Genomic DNA, 6,000 nt, shown 5'->3' on the forward strand with positions numbered 1-6,000 from the left:
ACTGGCGTATCACAGTTTCATTCCAATCACACCTATGCTGCAGAAAATTAGCTAACCCCATTTGCTGAAATCTATCTACTAGATCAGTCATGACTTGTTGTTGTCTCATGTAGCCTATGTCAATGGTCTGATGTTTGAATACATTTTTCTTAACTAGATGACCAAAGTAAACATCTTTTTGTACCTCGGTTTTGAAGAAAAGAATGTTGGTGTCACGAGGTAAGCTAAATTGATCCACTGCTCTTGCATTGGCATAGCTCTCTGCAGTCCACTGACGGCTAGGTAGATCTAGCCCCATTAAATCTGTAATATCATCATCAACCCCTTCAGTCTCTTCCTCTGAAGACTCATCACCTGCATCTCCTACTGAAGATGCTGCAGCCATCTCACTGACATTTGGAGCATAGTCCACATCATCCGAGTCATCACTGTCTCTTTGTCTTTTGGAAGACATAGCCTTCTTGATTTTAGAAGCTACCTTGATGATCTTCCGGGGTGGCCTGAGATCAAGATTTAACCATAAGAACAATTACTAAAGCAATAGAATGAATCCTTAATGATATAACTCAATTCAGCACTGATCTGAAAAATCTGATACTAGCGGACCGTCCGCACTTCTGAACGCGGACCGTCCGCGGTTCATGAACTACCACGGCGGACCGTCCGCGTCCAGCAGGCGGACTGTCCGCGACCCATCTGTTCTGCGCAGGAACACAAAATCGCCCTCATCTTTGATTCATCCACATTTTGAGTTTTAATTCAAATCCACCAACCAAAATTAAACTATAGCATCTCCTCATCACTAGGAATAAGATCCCCCAAGTATTTTCAAGAATCCATGGCCAAAAAATAGATCGGAGCATCTAACCCTAACTCTTTCCAATAAAGAAATCCAAGAACAAGAGTTAGGGATTCATTGAAATACCGCGAGGACATGATGCACTATCTTGAGAAGAGTCCGGGGATGTGCTCGGACCGTCCGGGAACCACTCCAAAAGGGCTTGACCTTGTCGTCTTTCCCACGTGCTTGAGAGAGAAAGAGAGAGACACTTTTGGAGTATGTGTTCGGTTTGGTGGGGGAGGTGAGGGGGACATCCAATATAAGTCAAGTCTGGCCGACCCCACAATTCTGTCCAGTCGCGGACTGTCCGCGGTCCTTTGGCGGACCGTCCGCCTTTGAAATTTTTACACTGCAACTGACTGAACTTCCTCTGCCCAACATGTGCGGACCGTCCGCGGTCCTTTGGCGGACTGTCCGCAATGAATTTCTGCGGTTGACAACTTCTCTGCAGAGCCTTTGGTGAACAAGTCCAATTAACGGCGGACTGTCCGCCCATTACCCGCGGACCGTCCGCGCTACCAAAAATCTGACAAGTCTGAATTCTGCCAATTTTCTCAATTCCAACTCCAATTTGGGATCATTGCTCATATAAAAATCCAAAAATCTCAAATATTGCATGAAAACCTTCAAACGACTTATATGAGCAAGTTTCAACAAGAATTCAAAAATAAATCGAGTAGAATCATGAAAACTCATAAATGGCTCAAAAATACCTCAAAAATTCATAAAAATGAAACAAGAAGTGCATGAAAGAACCATATGCCACATGTGCTAGTTTTCAAGCCACATTTGAGAAGTCAATGATATTTAACTCATTTCTCAACTTGCAAAACCGAGATTCATCCAAAGGCTTGGTAAAGATATCGGCTAATTGATCATCCGTGCCAATACCATCAATCTTGATATCACCCTTGTTCACATGATCTCTAAGAAAATGATGGCGGATATCAATATGCTTGGTTCTTGAATGTTGAACCGGATTAGAGGCAATCTTCACGGCACTTTCATTATCACACAACAAGAGAATTTCATCAAATTTCACACCATAATCTAGAAGAGTTTGCTTCATCCATAATAATTGAGCACAACAACTTCCGGCCGAGATATATTCCGCTTCGGCGGTTGAAAGAGCCACAGAATTTTGCTTCTTTGATGACCATGATACAAGAGATCTTCCAAGAAATTGACAACCACCGGAAGTGCTCTTCCTATCAACCTTGCACCCCGCATAATCCGAATCCGAGAATCCAACCAAATCAAAATGAGCACCCTTGGGATACCATAAGCCAATATTAGGAGAATATTTCAAGTATCTCAAGATCCTCTTGACGGCGGTCAAATGACATTCTCTAGGTGCGGCTTGAAATCGTGCACACATGCAAACACTAAACATGATGTCGGGCCTAGATGCGGTCAAATAAAGCAAACTACCAATCATAGAACGGTAAAGCTTTTGGTCAACCGGGTTACCTCCCTCATCTAGGTCGAGATGCCCATTTGTGGCCATAGGAGTCTTGATTGGTTTTGCATCTTCCATTCCAAATTTCTTCAAGATATCCTTCACATATTTTGATTGACACACAAAGGTGCCTTCCTTGAGTTGCTTGATTTGAAGTCCAAGAAAGAAACTCAATTCACCAATCATGGACATCTCAAATTCCCTAGACATCATTTCACCAAATTCCTCACAAAAACTTGGGTTAGTTGAACCAAAGATAATATCATCGACGTAAATTTGACAAACAAACAAGTCTTTACCAATATCTTTAGTGAACAAGGTAGTATCAACCTTACCAATTTTGAAGCCCTTAGAGATAAGAAAATCCCTCAATCTTTCATACCAAGCTCGTGGAGCTTGCTTAAGACCATAAAGAGCTTTAGAGAGCTTGTATACATGATTTGGCTTCTTGGGATCTTCAAAACCGGGAGGTTGCTCAACAAAAACAAGTTCACTAATTTTGCCATTCAAGAAAGCACTTTTCACATCCATTTGAAAAAGTTTAATGTTGTGAGAGCAAGCATAAGCTAATAAAATTCTAATAGCTTCTAATCTAGCAACGGGAGCAAAAGTTTCACCGAAATCCAAACCTTCGACTTGAGTGAAGCCTTGAGCGACCAATCTTGCCTTGTTCCTCACAACCATTCCATCTTCATTTTGCTTGTTTCTAAAGACCCATTTAGTGCCAATAACATTATAATTCTTGGGCCTCTCAACTAAATCCCAAACTTGATTCCGGGTGAAATTATTTAATTCTTCATGCATAACATTCACCCAATCCGGATCTCTCAATGCTTCATCTACACGGTTAGGTTCAAGAAAAGATACAAAAGAATAATGTTCACAAAATGAAGCAATGCGAGATCGAGTTTGGACACCCTTACTAATATCACCCATGATTTGATCCACCGGATGATCCTTTGCAAGAACATGATGAATTCTTTGAGGAATAATGGGTTCTTGAGTTGATGAAGAAGGTGCACTAGATGAACCAACTTGATCTTGTACTTGAGAATCATCATTACTTGAATCTTGTATATTTTGTTGTGCTTGATCATTTGAGATAGAAGTTGAAGGATTAACTCTAATAGAGATAGAAGGACCAACTTCATCTTCATCTTCTTCTCTTGGTCTAACATCACCAATTGACATATTTTTCATTGCATTTCTCAACCCATCACTTCTCACATCATCAAGATTTTCTTGTTCATTGTGAGACCCATTGGTTTCATCAAACTCAACATCATATGCTTCTTCAACAATGCCATGTGTTTTGTTGTAGACCCGATAAGCCTTGCTACTAGATGAATATCCAAGAAGAAAACCCTCATCACATTTGCTTTGAAACTTTGATAACCGAGTTCCCTTCTTGAGAATATAGCATTTGCAACCAAACACTCTAAAATATGATATATTTGGCTTCCTTCCAATGAGCAACTCATATGGGGTCTTGTTATGAAATATATGGCAATACAATCTATTTGAGGCATGACAAGCCGTGTTGATTGCTTCGGCCCAAAAACTATCCGAAACATTATACTCGAAGAGCATTGATCTTGCCATATCAATCAAGGTTCTATTTTTCCTCTCAACAAGACCATTTTGTTCCGGAGTGTACTTGGTTGAGAATTCATGCTTGATTCCTTTCTCATCACACCATTCCTCAACTCTTGTGTTTCTAAACTCACTTCCATTGTCACTCCTCACTTTCTTCACTTTGAGCTCAAATTCATTTTCGGCCCTTGTAAAGAATTTCTTGAATGTGTCATATGTATCGGCCTTGTCATGAAGAAAGAAAACTCATGTGTATCTTGAGTAATCATCCACTACCACAAGACAATAGCAATTTCCACCAATACTTCTATAAGTTGTAGGACCAAATAAATCCATGTGCAATAATTCCAAAGGTCTCTCGGTTGACATGACACTCTTAGTGGGATGAGTATTTGCAACTTGCTTTCCGGCTTGACATGCACTACAAAGCTTATCTTTATCAAACTTCACATTCTTCAAGCCAACTACTAAATCATGCTTCAAAAGTCGGTTGAGTTGTTTCATGCCAACATGACCAAGCCTTCTATGCCATAACCAACCCAAAGATGATTGAGTGAATAAGCAAGTGGACAAATTTGCCTCTTTAGTTGCAAAATCCACAAGATATACATCCTCATGTCTAAATCCCGTAAAGATGTGATCTTTTCCATCCAAGCTAGTCACTACAACATCATCTTTAGTGAAACTACACTTATATCCAAAATCACAAAGTTGAGTGACCGCTAAGAGATTAAACTTGAGAGAATCAATTAACAATACATTTGAGATAGAATGATTGCTTGAGATAGGAATTGTACCAACTCCTTTGACTTTGCCCCGGCTATTGTCACCAAAGATAATGTCACTATAGCCACCAACATTCTCATCTAGAGAGGAAAACATCATTTGATCTCCGGTCATGTGTTGAGTGCATCCACTATCAAGCACCCAATGTCTTCCCCCGGACTTGTAATTCACCTACAAAGAGGAAGTAACCTTTTTAGGTACCCAAACTTTCTTGGGTCCTTGAACGTTAGTAACCACATTAGTGACCAAGACTTTTGGCACCCAAATGGCATTCTTTTTAGCACCATTTATAGGTATCCCAACAAATTTTGCACTAACATTGCCATTTGAATTTTTCATAAGCATGTAACTTGAATCAAAGGATATGACTTTCTTGTTGGTGCAATTCTTCTCAACATGTCCAACCTTCTTGCATTTTTCACAATATGGCTTGCCACTACTCTTCACAAAGGTAGTTTTGGTTTGCACAAAAGCCTTCTTCCCTTTCTTAGGAATATATCCAAACCCTTGCTTGTTCAAGGTGAACTTTTGGCTTGCCCAACAATGATTAAACTTTGCTCTACTATCATAGCATTTTCTCAAATCATTTGTCAAGCAAGTAACCTCTTTTTTTAATAAATCATTTTCCATAATGAGAGATTCATTGCAAGATGAGTTATCAATTTTAGTGCACAAAGAACTAGTAGAGCTAGAGCCACAAGATTTATCATCAATTAAATCACAACTAACACCAATGCTCAATGTTGCTTTTCTTTCATGACTAAGCAAGGTATTGTGAGCTTCCTCAAGCTTCTCATGAGTTTCTTTGAGATTCTCATGAGAAGTCTTTAGCTCCTCATAGGAATCTTGAAGAGAAGTAAACTTCAACTTCAAGTCCCTCAACTTAGCCTTTTCCTTTGTCATGAATTCATCGGCATCATTAAGCATTTCAACAAGGTCATCATATGAAAGTTCATCAAGTTCATCATCTTGTTGTACCTTTGCACCACCCTTTGCCATAAGACAATGTGGTGTAGAGAAGAGTGATGGAGCCTCCTTGATGGCGATCCCGGCAACTCCCTTGGATGGCTTGTCATCATCATCATCATCATCATCGGAGCTTGCATCGGAATCCCATTCAACAAAATAAGCTTGGCCATTCTTTTTCTTCTTGATGAACTTCTTCTTCTTCTTTTCATCATTTTTCTTGTCCTTTTTCTTGTTTGGACAATTGACAATGATATGACCTACTTCACCACAATTAAAGCAAGTCTTGTCCACAAAAGGATTTTTTCTTGATGATTGACCTCTCTTGCCAAAGCTCTTCTTGCTCATCATTCTA

This window comes from Panicum virgatum, chromosome 4N (genome assembly GCF_016808335.1).
Source record: "Panicum virgatum strain AP13 chromosome 4N, P.virgatum_v5, whole genome shotgun sequence".
Classification (NCBI taxonomy): domain Eukaryota; kingdom Viridiplantae; phylum Streptophyta; class Magnoliopsida; order Poales; family Poaceae; genus Panicum; species Panicum virgatum.